The sequence below is a fragment of the Gobio gobio genome (genome assembly GCF_949357685.1).
Source record: "Gobio gobio genome assembly, chromosome: 24".
NCBI classification, from domain to species: Eukaryota; Metazoa; Chordata; class Actinopteri; order Cypriniformes; family Gobionidae; genus Gobio; species Gobio gobio.
Window position 1 is genome coordinate 37,272,756 of NC_137120.1, and position 17,318 is coordinate 37,290,073.

A 17,318-nucleotide genomic window follows, 5' to 3' on the forward strand; every position below is an offset into this window, starting at 1 on the left:
TTAGAACAGTCTCAATCGCCGGTCATCTTAGGGCATGACTGGCTGACCAAACATAATCCTCACGTTGATTGGCAGAACGGTGTTGTGTTATCTTGGAAGTCTTCATGTCATGTTTCATGTCTCGGTCCTGCTTCTTCTCCTGTTGTGTGTTCTACTTTTCAGGTTCCGGATGTTGATCTCTCGGGAGTTCCGGTGGAGTACTCTGATCTGTATCGGGTGTTCAGTAAGGCCCGGACTGCTTCCCTACCTCCTCACCGGTCGTACGATTGCGAGATCAAAATTCTCTAAGACACTTCTCCGCCTAAGGGTCGCATATTTTCCCTATCTAAACCAGAGAGAGAAGCTATGGATAAGTACATTAATGAATCTCTTAATGCCGGTCTCATTCGCCGCTCCTCGTCTCCAGCTGGCGCTGGATTTTTCTTTGTCAAAAAGAAGGACGGGTCTCTTCGTCCATGCATTGATTATAGAGGGCTGAATGACATTACTGTTAAGAATAAGTACCCCTTGCCTTTAATGTCATCAGCGTTCGAGTTATTACAGGGAGCGCACGTGTTTACCAAGTTAGATCTGCACAACGCTTATCACTTGGTACGTATCAAAGAGGGCGATGAGTGGAAGACAGCTTTTAATACACCATCAGGGCACTGGGAATACTGCGTTCTTCCGTTCTGCCTTTGTAACGCACCGGCTGTCTTCCAAACCATGGTCAATGAAGTGCTGGGTGACATGATTAACAAATTTGTCTTTGTGTATCTCGATGACATTCTCATCTTTTCTCCCTCAATGCAGATACACACCCAGCATGTTCGCCAGGTTTTACAACGGTTGTTAGAGAATCAGCTCTTTGTTAAGGCGGAGAAGTGCGAGTTCCACAAGGAGTCGGTTTCGTTTCTGGGTTTCGTCATAGCCGAGGGAGAGATTCGTCCCGATCCCGCTAAAGTTAAAGCGGATTCTTTATAATAGAAGCTCTTCAGAAATAGTTGAAATTGCATTTATCAGGACTCGTGAGATCTTATAAATATAATCCAAATTGCAAACTAAATCCAACCATGGATATTTTATATAATTTTGAAATGATTGTGCGAATCCGCATCCTCTCATGTCCAAACGAATCATGAATCAACCTGCTACACTAACTGGCAGTATAAGCTACCATTTATACTATCATAATATATTTTGCCATAGTCTTCATTTACTTCACAAGCAGGGTTAATTGCCCACATCATATTATTGGTGTAAATCACTAATTTATTTTATTGTATGATCTCAATAAAAGCGCAACACGCAAAACATAATCAACAGCTCCTATAGCGGAGAAAAAAGACAGAAGAGTGATAGCAGCTGATGAATTTCAGGGCTAAGCTCCGTCGGGTTTGTCTTGACAAAGTCAGACCAACAAGATCTAAAAGCTGCTGAATTAAAATTTATTTTGAATTGCAGATTCTGACATGGTAGCCAGGGGACTAAGGTTTTCACGGATGAAATAGTGCACATAGAAATTGCTCCGCGGACGGCTCCATCTTTTATTTAGCACAACTAGGCCTATTCACTGTATCACTGCCATATAGTTTGACCAAACTCCTCTCCACAATCATTCCCTTTAAATAGACTCCATAATTGTTTGCAAGCTGATGTACCTTTGGATAATATAATACAAAAAAGCTAACAACCATCAGTGTAATGACAATTGTATTCTTTGCATGAAAACACTTAAATTAGCAGAATTATATTCTTATAGACTGGGATGTAAAGGATCAGTGGCCATTATCGGAATGAACAGTCAATAGTGATAAAGTATAGCTAAGAGTGGTCCAGACCAACCCTACAAAAATATGACTTACAGAAGGCATACTTAACTAAGATAGTTTCGGGAAACACGTATTAATGTTAAGATACACCTTAAGGTATAACTTAAGAACGACGTAGTGTTAAGAAGGTTTTCGGGAAATCCAGCCCAGATGATTTTGGTTATATTACTGATACATAAAACCATACAAATCTAAAAGGTGTCCTTTCTTTTTCACATGACTGTGTCTGTTAATATTAATCAATGGACCTGAGATACCATGAATTAACAATGAACAGTTGTGTGTTTATTAATGAACTCTAACAAATAAGTACTGTAACAAATGTATTGCTCATTGTTAGTAAATATTAGTTAATGCATGAACTGAATGGGACCTTATTGTAAAGCATTACTAAAAATATTATAACGTCTGTTTCGCTGAGATTTCCTGTATATGTATTGTAAGCATTGATGGATGTCAAATTTTCATGCCCATGAAAAGTGGCGTAGAATCACTCCAACATTTGGGGGCTTGTGTAACCTGAAACCTGTTGATAAATGCTGCAAAAAGTAAGGATGAGCAGTTTGTAAGGAATGTGTTTTTTAATATTTTCAACAAAAAAGAGAACATGCAGCTACACGTATAGAGCTGTGAGCTGAAGACTCTGAAAGTTGCTCACATTGAAAAGAATTCAAACTGATTGCAGTTATTGTCTTGAATCGGAAATGTTTTCATACGTTGGTTTTTATGCTCTCAAAGGTAGGCAATTAACAAGTTGAGGATGGTGAAAATTTACATTTGTTTTACTAACAGTTGACTGTGTCTGTTAATATTAATTAAAGGGATAGTTCACCCAAAAATGTAATTTCTTTCATCATTTACTCACCCTCAAGTTGATCCAAACCTGTATGAGTTTCTTTGTTCTGCTGAATACAAAAGAAGATATTTTGAAGAATGTTTGTAACCAAGCAGATAGAGCAACCATTGACTACCATAGTATTTTTTCCCCTACTATGGTAGTCAATGGTTGCTCTATATGCTTGGTTACTCTTCAAAATATCTTCTTTTGTGTTCAGCAGAACAAAGAAACTCATACAGGTGTGGAACAACTTGAGGGTGAGTAAATGAAGACAGAATTTTAATTTTTGGGTGAACTATCCTTTTAATGGACCTGAGATACCATGAACTAACAATGGACAGTTGTGTGTTTATTAATGAACTCTAACAAATTAATACTGTAACAAATGTATTGCTCATTGATAGTAAATGTTACTTAATGCATCAGCTGACATTAACAAATGGGACCTTGTGTTACTAAAAATATTATAACGTCTGTTCCACTGAGATTTACTGTAAATGTATTGTAGGAATTGATGGATGTAAAGTTTTCATGCCCATGTGCCAATGGTCCTGCAAAACACATGTGCGCATGATGGCTTGTGTAACCTGAAGCACTGTCTGTTCTACTTAAAGGAGGAGCAGTTTGGAAGAAATGTGTGGTTTCTCCAAAGAGAAGAGAACGTGGTAAACGTACAGTATAGAGCACTGCAGCAGACTCTGAAAGTTACTTACATCGAAGAGAATTCAAACTAGTTTCAGGTAAGTTGTTATATGAGATTTTATGATGCGTTTCAGGAAAAGTCAAATTCATAAAGTCATTTTGTCTTGTCATGTGCCACAGGTATCGACTTGCCTTAGAAATGCTTTTGTATGTTTTTTTATTATGCTCTCTGAGGAAGCACTAAAACGCTAGCATGAGGGTGTAGAAAGTTTACATTATGTTTAAACAAACAATTGTACAATTACATTACAAGTCAAAAGTCCCATCAAATACTTTGAGAAGTCCCAAGTGAGTTGGGTTAACGGTTTGACACATTGCATAAATTATATTTGACTGAGGGGCTTGTATAGAAATGTTTTATAGTCTACTAATGATAAAACTGTGCTATGTTAAGTTTTGTGATGACTACGATGTATAGGTTTTCATTTTGCATAACAGTGACTGTAAAAAAATATATATATTTTAGGTGTGGGAATGGCATTTTTAGCTTAAATATTTGGGATATCGTCTTATAGATTAGACCTTATTAATTTGTGTTCTGTACACTTTAAAAAGTTCCAAAATGAGGTTTTCATTGCAATGCCATAGTTTGGTAAAGAACCTAACCAGTCAAAGAACAGTTTTTTCTTAGTCAAAAAAACTTTTTCTGATATAAAGAACCTTTAGTGCAATGGAAAGGCTCTATGAATGTTAACGTTTCATCATGGAACCATCAATGCAAATACATAATCTGTTTTTTTAAGAGTAAAATGTTCTATTGATATGTTTAAGACCATATGCTTCATTCTCCTGATATGATTAATAATTCTCATCTTCTTCATTTAAAGGAATCTGTCGAGACTACGGAGAGCTTTTGAACCGGATTAAAAGCTGCAGAAGCAGCCAAAAGCATCATCAAACTTCCCTCAGAATATGTTATTTCAAGGGAAACAAAGTAAAATGTCCCAGATCCGTTGTGCTGCTTTAGCCTTTGTTTTGACCATTTGGTTAATCACAGTTTTGTATGCAGTGGTTTATCAATTCACATGCCCGTGCAGAAATGAACAGAATGTAGCGATTACAGGGTCCATCTTCATTGGACCTTCTTTTATTTTTTTTGTCATAATGTTCCACCTTCTAAGGCCTGTTAGATATGGCTGGTTTTATTGCCCTGAAAGAGTGGAAGATGATACTCAGAAGAGCTTTGCCAAAACTTTCATGTTTTGTCTGATTCCACCTGTAATGTGGATTTTCTTCTTGTTACTTCATGGAGATTATGTTGCCTGTGCCATGACGGACTGGGAGGGAGTTTCTGTTTTTGATGAGGCGCTAACATTACAGTGGTGTAAACCCACTGAAGGGACACGAAGTGAGATGGCACTACAAGAATTGACTCGCAAATATATTCATCAATCTCGGGTAAATATCAAATACTGTATGAGCTTATTCTGTTACTGTCATATCATGAAGGAAATATTAAATTAGTCCTTGACCTGTGTCACAATATGTCGGAAAGGGAAAATGACACAAATTATATCCCATGTATACAAATTCAACTAATTTATTTCTATCTTTCAGCATTTAGGTTTTGTCTTGATCTTTGTCTTCAGTGCCTTGTCGCTTGTCGTTGTGACTATTTACGACAGCTGCATTAGTGGGAAATGTGACCACTGCCCAAGTCGACTGTTGTTGTTCTGCGGACGAAAAGTGAGACGCGGAGAAAATAGACAGGATGATGTCGAGTGCAGCAGCCCCACCTCCTCCATCACTACCCACCCACTTTTGGCTTTTTCTAAAAACGAATAACCAGCTGAAATTTGGAGGGATGTACACTCTGAAAAATAAAGGTTCCAAGGGTGTTTTTCGCAGGAATGCCTTGGGGTGTGTTCACACTTGATTAAAACAAACCCTGGTGCGATTACTCTGTTGGTGCGGCTCATTTGAATAAGTATGAACGCTGCCATCTGAACCCTGTTGTACACCAGTCAAGTGGACCAAGACCCCTGAAAAGATGGGCCTCCAAACAAAGTCTGGTGCGGTTTGAATGAAATATGAATGCAACACAGACCAAAAAAACGAACCAAAAAACGGGACACGATGTCATAAGATGCAACCCTAAAAAGGACAGAATGCTCAAGCATACCTGTTTTTGCCCATCACAGTTCAGTACAGGCATCAGAACCGTGTCTCCTCGCAGCAGATCTTCATTTGTGTTTGTGACGGAGGGATTCCTGAAACCGTTTTGACTCCTTTACACATTTTATAAACTCTTCCCAAGTTCTCAGATGGTCAAAATACCATCTTATGTAGGCCCATGCAGCACACAGCATTGTTTCGGATTTTCGGTAAGTTCTGACACGAAACACACGTAATAAAAGCCAACCAACATATCCCCATGCCTTAAGGTTCAATATCTTAAGGGTCGGTGTTAAAATGCCAATGTGAACGCTAAGAGGACCAGGACAATAATTGTTTTTCGATCCGGACCAAACAAAACAAGCGAGCCGAACTACAAGTGTGAACACACCCATAGCAGAACCATTTTTTTGGTTCCTCAAAGAACCTTTTTCTGCTGCTTCAATGTATATCCTTTAAGTGGTTGTTAATCAAGTTATTAATCAGTATTTCTCCTTCTAAAAATCAAATGATCTGAATGACTTTGTCAATCTAATGAGATTTACTAGTTATAAAATTACATGTCTGTCCACTAAAACATGCTCTCTCTTTGTGACCAATTCAAAGTTAAAGAATTTACTTTACACTTCATCTTTAATCACTAGAGAATAAGGACGAATACCGTCTGAACCTCTTACTGAGAAAAATGTATCTTACCAGTATGTTTTGGGGAAGTTTCCTAGAGATCGACCAAATGGGCAAGCTGTGTATCGGTGTGTGTGTCTCAGCACTCTTTTGTTACAGGACATTCTGAGGTTAACAACTGGCACGTATAGAGGCGAAGTGACCAACTGTCATCCAGATAATCAGTGGAGATATTCTTCTGACTCACAGCCCATATGTGGAAATGTTCTAATTGATCTATGCCTTAACCAATCAGAATCATTCAACTGACGTGATGATGTAGTGACCTCTGTAATTCCTGCTGTATTGAGTGTGTACAGCAGAGTGGCCTACAAACTCCTTACTTCTTGAGTTTTGAAGCTTCTTCTGCTGATGAAACTGCAAACTATTCTTCAGTAAAATGTTCTTCAATTGATTATATATCCGACTCCTGGTCTTTATTCACCATATCTGTTCCATGGGTCTTAACTGTAAAGTCCCCTAAAAAAAAAATTAATTTGTGCAAAGGAAAGGTTTCATGGATGTTAGAGATTCCTCATGGTCTGTGGTGTACATAATTATTGTTGGCTGTATGGAAAGTACATCGCGGAGCAAAGAGGACGCTGACAACACGCCGACAACCAGGACAGAGCAAGTTACTTTTGATATGAAACAAAGTCTCAACTTAAAAATGTTGTCATTTTTTAATAAATGTAAACCACAAATAGCGTTTTGTGGCTCTTTAATGTGTCGTGATCGCTGTAGCGCCTCAGTTAAAGCTGCTCGTGAACCGATTATCTCTTCCTTCTAGTTCATTGATAAGCATCAAATTAACATGAATGAACACTAAAAGATATGTTGTTTCAACCGCTGAAAGACGTCAGTAAACACTGTTTTTCAAGTTCAAATCCACCGATGTTAATCTACTAACTCTCCTGACTGCTTTGTCGGACAAACCGGGCGATTCTCAGTGGTTCATGTAGGTTGTCTACAAACCGGAAGGTTGGTGGTTCGATCCCCGGTTCCACCTGACCAAGTGTCGAGGTGTCCATGAGCAAGACACCTAACCCCAGCTGCTCCCGACGAGCTGGATGGCGCCTTGCATGGCTGACACCGCCGTCGGTGTATGAATGAGTGTGTGAATGGGTGAATGTGAGGCAAAATGTAAAGCGCTTTGGATGGCCGTAGGTCTGTTAAAAGCGCTATATAAATGCAGTCCATTTACCATTTACCATTCGGCAATGTAATTGGTCAGATCGCCTGTTAATCAAACTCGTGGCGAAGGGAGAATTGTCGGGAACTGCGATAACTGGTGTGGAATTAGCTTGGCAGTTGACACACCCATTGTTCCCACAACTTAAATTTAACTGAAACTGGTCTGGGATTTCTATTTCCCAGCATGCTTTGCCATGACACTTGAAAGGAAGAGAAAATGCTAAAAATGAAGTGTTATATAATGTAATATAATAAAAAAAAATGTGTGCAAGATTAATGTTAAGTGGGAGATATTTACTAGTGTTTTAATGTTTAGCTTTGCTAATTTAGAAGAGTTTCTGTTATGTTGGTTTTTTTTGGGGGGTTGCCATCATGGTGGTGATAAATGGTTTTAGAACCGGTACAGTTGAATGTTCTATATTGCAATACTCATTGCGAGGATGCTCCTGTCCTTGCTGCAGAGATCGCAGTCCTACTGGCGAATGACGTGATAGAGCCAGGACCTCCAGCCGACATGAGGTCAGTGTTTTACAGCCCATTCTTCATTGTATTCAAGCTCCTGTTCAAAATGTTGATGCAGAGATGCATTTTCGAATGCATTCAACACCAAGATACTTTCATGTCTTGATTCTCCCTCGACACAGACAGTTCATGCGCATGTTGTTGTCTCAGCAGATGCCTCCACCACCTGCTGCGGGGCCATGTGCAACGGGCATGCATCCTCTGGCTCCTGGACAGGACCTCGACTGCCTCGAGTTTCTAGCAGTATGACTTGCTCTATGCCGCTTCAAATCACTGCTACAGGGCAAGCATGTGCTGGTCCAGACAGGCAACACTGTGGCCGTTGTGTACATCAACCACCCTGGACCTGGTCTCATGTCGCAACTTACCTGCCATCTCCTCCTCTGGAGTCAGAAGCATTTAAGGTCACTTTGCTCTGTTCACATTCTGGGCAAGCTCAATTGTGCAGTCGACAGGCAGTCCAGCTGATTTGTAGACGCATTCTCGGCACGTATGCACTGGCCTATTCAAGTATGTGTTTCCCCAAGTGAGCCTTCTCACACAGACATTATGCATGGTCAGGGAGGACAAGGAGCAGGTCTTGTTAGTTGCGCTGTACTGGCCAAACCGGACCTGGTTCCCAGAACTAATGCTCCTTGCGACAGCCCCTCCCTAGCTGATTCCTCTGAGGAAGGACCTGCTTTCTCAGAGACAGGGCATCCTATGGCACCCTTGCCCAAACCTCTGGAATCTCCACGTATGGTGCACTGCAGTGGTAGACACTATCACTTCAACGAGAGAAGTGGAGCCTGTTCATTGAATGGTGCTCTTCTCACTGAGAAGACCCCCAAAAGTGTCCAATCAGAGCTCTCCTTTCCTTCCTGCAAGAAGGGTTGGAGCGAAGGCTTTCTCCCTCCACCCTGAGAGTGTATGTTGCCGCTATCGCCGCACATTGTGATGCAGTAAATGGTAAGTGCATGGGAAACCACGACCTGATCATTAGGTTCCTGAGGGATGTGAGAAGGTTAAATCCTTCCAACCCTTGCCATGTACCCTCTTGGGACCTCACCTTGGTGGTCCCCTTGAGGAGGCAGAACCAGCCCTTGCTGAAGGAAAAAGCTGACTCCACGCAGAGGTTGGCCCACTGGATAGTGGACGCCATACTCCTGGCATATCAGGCCCAAGACCAGCCGTGCCCCCTTGGGTTGAGGGCTCAATCCATACTGAGGTGCCTCGCTGACAGACATATGTAGAGCTGTGGGCTGGGCGACACCTAACACAAGGTTTTATAATCTCAGAGAAGAGCCTGTGTCCTTCCGTGTACTCGCCACAAGTAGCCAGTAACTCTGGGGACTCGCTTGGTGTCTCGCTTGCAGAGCTACTCCCCTCCAAGGTCGGGATACGTGCGCTATCTGCTACACAGGTGAGTTCCCCACATGGTGAACCCTGCATGGAGTCAGGCTGTCAGACGTGGTAAAGGCATCCAACACTAGGTCTAGCACTTGTGTGTATGCCCAGAAGGTCAGCCCTTAGGTGCCCATGTGTTGTGATTCCCCTACGGATGATCTCAGTCCATATGTGTAATATGTCCATTGTCCAAATGTCTAAGGGCAGGATGTGGTCTATTACTCATTTGTTTCTGTGCTGTTATTCATTAATGACGCAACAGTATTCTAAAGTGTTACTGCAGTATTGTGTAATGTCTGCTGCTTGTACAGTCATGTAAAAAGGAAATTACACTGTCTGTAGTTTTATGTATCATCACATAATAAAAATACAGCTGGTCCATGGCAGGTTTTAAAATTAGGTAAATACAACCTCAGGTGAACAACAACATATGTCATTATTTATTTAACAAAAATTAAGCCAAAATTGAAAAGCCATGGGTGACAATCTAAGTACACCCTTACTGCTTCTAAAGGAATTAAGAGGGTAAGTAGCTGTTAATCAAATGTCTTTGATTAATTGATCATTAGAAAGTGTTATCACCACTATAAAAGAAGACGTTTTGGCAGTTTGCTAGTCTGGAGCATTCAGACCACAGACAACAAGTTGTTCATAAACAAATGCCCACAGACCTGAAGCAACCTTATACAGAAGAATGGGAATGATTCCTTCATGTGTGGCTCTGCAAGCAATTGAATCATAGGGTGTGTTTGGCTGTATTCGTAAAATGTTGTATCGTATCTGCGTTTCCTCCAGATGGATCTGGCCGCTATTTTTTTAAAACCACGTCACAAAGTGATTATCTGAAAACGACACCCATGCGTTTTCGTGTGTTCAGCCAATCCGTATATTTTGTGAATACACATAAAAAAATTACATGGTGTAATATGTAATTTGTTGTTGTACATCTAAGGTTGTATTTACCTATTGTTAAGACCTGCTAATGACCAGGGCTGCATTTCCCAATAACGTTGTCTCTTAGCGCGCTACGAAGACTCTAAAGGTATAACTTAACTACAGGTATAGCATTTCTAGGCGTGTTCCCCGAACTATACCTTCAGAGGTTGCTTAAGGCAGGGGTTTTCAAACTTTATGACGCCAAGCACCCCCAAATATGATGAACCTTTATGAGGGACCGCCTTCCTAAAATCCATCTATTTTTATGTACATTTAAACTGTTAGATAAACAGTAAGGGTGACATTATAAATACCACATATTGTTTCCCAACTTAAATTGGCTATTCAATTTGGATGTATAAACCTGAAAAAAACATTTTCAATTAAAAATGATTTGTATCCACCTGTTTCGGTGGGGCGGTACTGTAAAAAAGAATGTGGGTACAACTTCCGGTGAGGCGGTGCAAGTAGTATACCAATGGTATTTTGTGTGCTAGTTAGTGAAGAGGCTAAGTGTTTTTCGGATCATTGGCAAGGTTTCAAAATGATAATTTTTTTTAAAAAATTATCAGATGGTGCCACAAGGGTTAAGTGAAGGTTACTGTGAAGCAACATTTGCAACATGAATGACACACACTAAACATTTTATTTTAGTACATTTATTAGTTAATTAATAATATCACAATGCAATAAACAATACAATTTCCGTGTCCTTAATTGTCCTTACTTTACTGACCTTCTACAAATGTGCTTCTGCATGACTACAACAGTGTCCTGGCCCTAACACATGAACAACCCGCTGTCTGTACTTCACCTGTCACTGATGCTAGCACCCATTCCTTGTGATGGGATACGTGTAGGCTCAGACTCAGCTCAATGTCCGCTTTTAGATCATTTCCGACAGATATAAATGCTGCGAAATGTAAGGATGAGCAGTTTGTAAGGAATGTGTTTTTTAATATTTTCAACAAAAAAGAGAACATGCAGCTACACGTATAGAGCTGTGAGCTGCAGACTCTGAAAGTTGCTCACATTGAAATGAGTTCAAACTGGTTGTAGGTATTGTCTTGAATCGGAAATATTTTCATACGTTGTTTTTTTATGCTCTCAAAGGTTGAGGATGGTGAACGTTTACATTTGTTTTACTAACAGTTGACTGTGTCTGTTAATATTAATTAAAGGGATAGTTCACCCAAAAATTTAATTTCTTTCATCATTTACTCATCCTCAAGTTGTTCCAAACCTGTATGAGTTTCTTTGTTCTGCTGAACACAAAAGAAGATATTTTGAAGAATGTTTGTAACCAAGCAGATAGAGCAGTATTTTTTCCCTACTATGGTAGCCAATGGTTGCTCTATCTTCTTGGTTACAAACACTCTTCAGCAGAACAAAGAAACTCATACAGGTGTGGAACAACTTGAGGGTGAGTAAATGAAGACAGAATTTTCAATTTTGGGTGAACTATCCCTTTTATTGACCTGAGATACCACGAACTAACAATGGAGAGTTGTGTGTTTATTAATGAACTCTAACAAATTAATACTGTAACAAATGTATTGCTCATTGTTAGTAAATGTTACTTAATGCATCAGCTGACATTAACAAATGGGACCTTGTGTTACTAAAAATATTATAACGTCTGTTCCACTGAGATTTACTGTAAATGTATTGTAGGAATTGATGGATGTAAAGTTTTCATGCCCATGTGCCAATGGTCCTGCAAAACACTTGTGCGCATGCGGGCTTGTGTAACCTGAAGCACTGTCTGTTCTACTTAAAGGAGGAGCAGTTTGGAAGAAATGTGTGGTTTCTCCAAAGAGAAGAGAACGTGGTAAACGTACAGTATAGAGCACTACAGCAGACTCTGAAAGTTACTTACATTGAAGAGAATTCAAACTAGCTTCAGGTAAGTTATTATTTGAGATTTTATGATGCGATTCAGGAAAAGTCAAATTCATAAAGTCATTTTGTCTTGTCATGTGCCACAGGTATCGACTTGCCTTAGAAATGCTTTTGTATGTTTTTTTATTATGCTCTCTGAGGTAACACTAAAACGCTAGCATGAGGGTGTAGAAAGTTTACATTATGTTTAAACAAACAATTGTACAATTACATTACAAGTCAAAAATCCCCTCAAATACTTTGAGATAAGTCCCAAGCGAGTTGGGTTAACGGTTTGACACATTGCATAAATTATATTTGACTGAGGGGCTTGTATAGAAATGTTTTATAGTCTACTAATAATAAAACTGTGCTATGTTAAGTTTTGTGATGACTGCAATGTATAGGTTTTCATTTTGCATAACAGTGACTGTAAAAAAAAATATTTTAGGTGTGGGAATGGCATATTTTAGCTTTGATATTTGGGATATCGTCTTATAGATTAGACCTTATTAATTTGTGTTCTGTACACTTTAAAAAGTTCCAAAAGGAGGTTTTCATTGCAATGCCATAGTTTGGTAAAGAACCTACCAGTCAAAGAACATTTTTTTCTTAGTGTCAAGAACTTTTTCTGATATAAAAAACCTTTAGTGCAATGGAAAAGCTCTATGAATGTTAACGTTTCATCATGGAACCATCAATGCAAATACATGATCTGTATTTTTAAGAGGGAAATGTTCTATTGAAATGTTCAAGACCATATGCTTCATTCTCCTGATATGATTAATAATTCTCATCTTCTTCTTTTGAAGGAATCTGTCGATAGTGAAAGAAGCAGCCAAAAGCTTCATCAAACTTCCTTCCTTCAAGATATTTCAAGAGAAACGCAGTGAAATGTTTCTGAAACGCTGTGCTGTTTTAGGCTCTTTTGTGTTGACCGTTTATTTAATCACATTTTTGTATATCATTTTTATATTCAAATTACCATGCACGTGCAGAAATGATCAGAATACAGTGCTAGCAGTGTCCATCTTCATTGGACCTTCTTTTATTTTTTTTGTCATAATGTTCCACCTTCTAAGGCCTCTTAGATATGGGTGGTTTCATTGCCCTATAGGAGTGGAAGATGATACACGGACGAGCTGTGCTAAAACTTTCATATTTTGTCTGATTCCACCTGCAATGTGGATTTTCTTCTTGTTACTTCATGGAGATTATGTTGCCTGTGCCATGACAGACTGGGAGGGAGTTTCTGTTTTTGATGAGGCGCTAACATTACAGTGGTGTAAACCCACTGAAGGGACACGAAGGGAGATGGAGCTACAAGAATTGACTCGCAAATATATTCATCAATCTCGGGTAAATATCATATACTGGATGAGCTTATTCTGTTACTGTCATATCATAAAGGAAATATTAAATTAGTCCTTGACCTCACAATATGTCGGAAAGGGAAAATGACAAATTATATCTGATGTATACAAATTCAACGAATGTGTTTTTCTTTCTTTCAGTATTTAGGTTTTGTCTTGATCTTTGTCTTCAGTGCCTTGTCGCTTGTCGTTGTGACTATTTACGACAGCTGTATTAGTGGGAAATGTGACCACTTCCCAAGTCGACTGTTGTTGTTCTGCGGACGAAAAGTGAGACGCGGTGGAGGACATAGACAGGATGATGTCGAGTGCAGCAGCCCCTCCGTCTCCATCACTACTCACCCACTCATGGCTTTTTCTAAAAACGTATAAATAGCTGAATTTTGGAGGGATGTACACTCTTAAAAATAAAGGTTCCAAGGGTGTTTTTCGCAGGAATGCCTTAGGGTGTGTTCACACTTGGCATGTTTGGTTGGATTAAAACAAACCATGGTGCGATTGCTCTGTTAGTGTGGTTCATTTTAATAAGAGTGAACGCTGCCATCTGAACCCTGTTGCGCATCAAAAAAGCGGGCCGAGACCCCTGAAAAGATGGGTTTCGGTCCACTTCCAAACAAACTCTGGGGTGTTTTGAATGTAAAATTAATCAAAAGACATAAACCAAAAACGGGACATGATTTCACAAGATGCGACCCTAAAAAGGATAGAACCGCGTTTCCTCGCAGCAGATCTTCATTTGTGTGTGTGACGGAGGGATTCCTACCGTTGTTTTGACTCCTTTACACATTTTAAAGGTCCCATGGCATGACATTTTCATTTTATGAGGATTTTCAACATTAATATGAGTTCCCCTAGCCTGAATATTGTCCCCAAATGGATAGAAATGTTGATCGGTGTAAACCCGAGTTGTGGCTGTCTTTCTCTGCCTTTGAGAAAATGTCAGGCCAGACGAGCCAATCCTGAAGTCTCCTGGTTTGACGTCCAAGCAGGAACGGTTACCTCTCTTTCCTCCACCCAGAGAATCTGGCACGCCCATGCAAACGCTCGAGAGATCATGGGCTGTGAACGAGTGAATGCTGGCAGTTGCTCAGTGTTTGGATGTACAAATGAAAACATTTGTCTTTTTTCAGTTCCTTCTGATCTGTGATCAGTGATTTCTGATGTGTAACTAATTATTTATTATTCGTGCACACGCAGCGGCTTCTCTCTCTCCAGACAGAGCGGTGTTTTCGTGTTTTCTATCTTGTGAGTCAGTGTTTTTGTACGTCCTCGTCGCGTCTATCTGTTCTAAAATGTGCATACAGTCGTGAGTTTCTGCTCAACATCAGCAGAGTAACATCTTTAGAAATAAACTTCACGCACACGAAGCTCGGGCTGCATCTGGCCCACAGCGGAGGCTCCAAACGCGGCGTGAGATTAAGCAGAAGGGGGGTAAGCGTGAGCATATCCGGCTAGGCTAGCCAGCTATCCCCACAATAAACTGGATTACATTCGATTACTGCTGTTGTGTCTTTGTTTGCGCTGTGTACTCAATGCGCGTCACTGACGCTTGATAGGAACATATCTAAAAATAATGCTATCAACACTTACTCGTAATTCGTTCATCTTGACAGCTGTAATGGTACTTTGCATGTGTTACAAAGTTGGTAATAATGATGAAGACGGACTCGGCGTGACTGGGACTCGTGTTTATTCAGAACTCTCAGATACACAATATACTCGCGCTGACTGACAACGCTCTCATAACTCAGTAGTTACTATAAATAACTTTGTTAGCAATCGCTCCGTCTCCGTGATGTCCGGTTTGCGAACCAATCATTCTTTTGAATTGGTTCTTTTTAGTGAACCGAACCAGTTCACCAAATCGGACTGAATCGTTCTAAACGGTTCGCGTCTCGAGTCAGCGCTGATCCATAATTTACTAAAGTTACTAACTTTCTGACATGAGTGACAGCCCCTCCGACTAGAAATAGACTAATAACCTGAAGTATATGCTGTAACTAAAACAGTTCACTGAACTGAGACTGACAGAACTGATGTGAAGTGAACTCCGGTCCACCCATCTCTCTGGCAGCAGTTCGTGCCTCGTAGACCTCGTTAAACCACGCCCCCTCCGCTCATTTCAAATGCAAAGATGTCAGCCAATCACAACAGTGGGCGTTTTTACTGAAGTCTCACAGCAGACACGCCTCTTGAAGCAGGGCATTCAGCCACAGGGCAAACATTAGTATTGAAAAAATGCCTTTTATTTCTAAATTATGACATTTTATGATGTAAAAATCATACTAACAATATAAGTACACCTCAGGAAACATTATAAAATAATAGAAAAATGCCATGCCATGGGACCTTTAAAAGATCTTCACGAGTTCTCAGCTGGTCAAAATATCATCAAATGTAGCACACAGCATTGTTTTGGATGTTCAGTAAGTTGTGTCGTGAAATACACGTAGTAAAAGCTGACCAATCAGGTTGTGAACATATTTCCATACCTTAAGGTTCAGTGTTAAAATGCCAATGCGAACGCTACGAGGACTAGAAATTGTTGTTTTATTGTTTGTTTGTTTTTTAAATCCGGAACAAACAAACCAAGCGAAACAAGTGTGAACACACCCATAGAAGAACCATTTTTGGTTACCCAAAGAATGTTTTGGTGACAGGATGGATTCTTGAAATCACTGCCACTTCAATGTATATCCTTTGAGTGGTTGTTAATCAAGTTATTATTCAGTATTTATCCTTCTAAATATCAACTGATTTGAATGACTTAATCAAGCTTATGAGATGTACTAGTAATAAAATGATATGTCTGTTCACTGAAATGTGCTCTCTCTTTGTGTGTCTGTGAGAACACCTGTTAAAACCTATATTTACTCTTCTAGCTGACAGCTGATAACTGGAGTCACTCAGGCCTGTTGCCTACATGACCAATTCGTACTTAAAGAATTTACTTTACACTTCATCTTTAATCACTAGAGAATAATGACAAATATTGTCTGAACCTCTTACTGAGATAAATTATATTTTATCTTATGTTTTGGGAAAGTTTTCTGGTCGGAGATAGAGCTCTGTTTGCCTGTTTGACACCATTTTCAACATTTGATGCGTTTTGGCCGTTCATCAGTGTTACTTTTTTTAAAGTAGCGTAACACATTGCTTTTAAATTTACAACATAATATCTGAGTTACTTTTTCAAATAAGTAACACAAGTTACTTAGTTTTTCCATTTATTGGCTGACAGCTCTCCTGTTCACATGTTGAGAGAAATCGTGAGTAAGTGCGGAGGCGTTTGTGTGCGCTGATTGTAGTTTTAGAATAAATGTGAGCAGGCATTTACTCATCTCACTTGCACAAAAACAGATTCAGTATTCCTCAAAATTAATAAAAACAGTAAAATGCAATCTTAGAATATTACGCAAACCTGCAATAATTAAAAATATTAAATTGCACAAATATACTTTATGTATTTAATCTCACTTCATTAACCAATGGTCTTTGCTGCTGACCTTCGATGATCCACTTCAACCATACTAATAAGCAAAAATTCCATCCATCCATCCATCTTCTTCCGCTTATCCGGGGCCGGGTCGCGGGGGCAGCAGTCTAAGCAGAGATGCCCAGACTTCCCTCTCCCTAGACACTTCTTCTAGCTCTTCCGGGGGGACACCGAGGCGTTCCAAGGCCAGCCGGGAGACATAGTCCCTCCAGCGTGTCCTTGGTCTTCCCCGGGGCCTCCTCCCGGTTGGACATGCCCGAAACACCTTCCCGGGAAGGCGTTCAGGAGGCATCCGGAACAGATGCCCGAGCCACCTCAGCTGTCCCCTCTCGATGTGGAGGAGCAGCGGCTCTACTCCGAGTTCCTCCCGAGTGACTGAGCTTCTCACCCTATCTCTAAGG

General features: G+C 40.0%; 2 long non-coding RNA genes across 3 annotated transcripts; both read left to right on the top strand.

The window, feature by feature from the left end:
• Window positions 1-2,467: 2,467 nt before the first annotated feature.
• LOC307121019 lies at window positions 2,468-6,549 on the top strand. 2 transcript variants are annotated; one of them, XR_013815917.1, is made up of 5 exons: window positions 2,468-2,549; window positions 3,264-3,389; window positions 4,179-4,285; window positions 4,604-4,749; window positions 4,909-6,549. It is a non-coding gene; the product is annotated as an uncharacterized lncRNA (long non-coding RNA). The 2 variants fall into 2 exon arrangements; XR_013815918.1 differs by lacking the exon at window positions 2,468-2,549 and having other exon boundaries at window positions 3,241-3,389.
• Window positions 6,550-11,970: 5,421 nt separating this feature from the next.
• LOC307120451 lies at window positions 11,971-16,240 on the top strand. The gene is made up of 3 exons (XR_013815797.1): window positions 11,971-12,073; window positions 12,861-13,407; window positions 13,563-16,240. It is a non-coding gene; the product is annotated as an uncharacterized lncRNA (long non-coding RNA).
• Window positions 16,241-17,318: the final 1,078 nt, after the last annotated feature.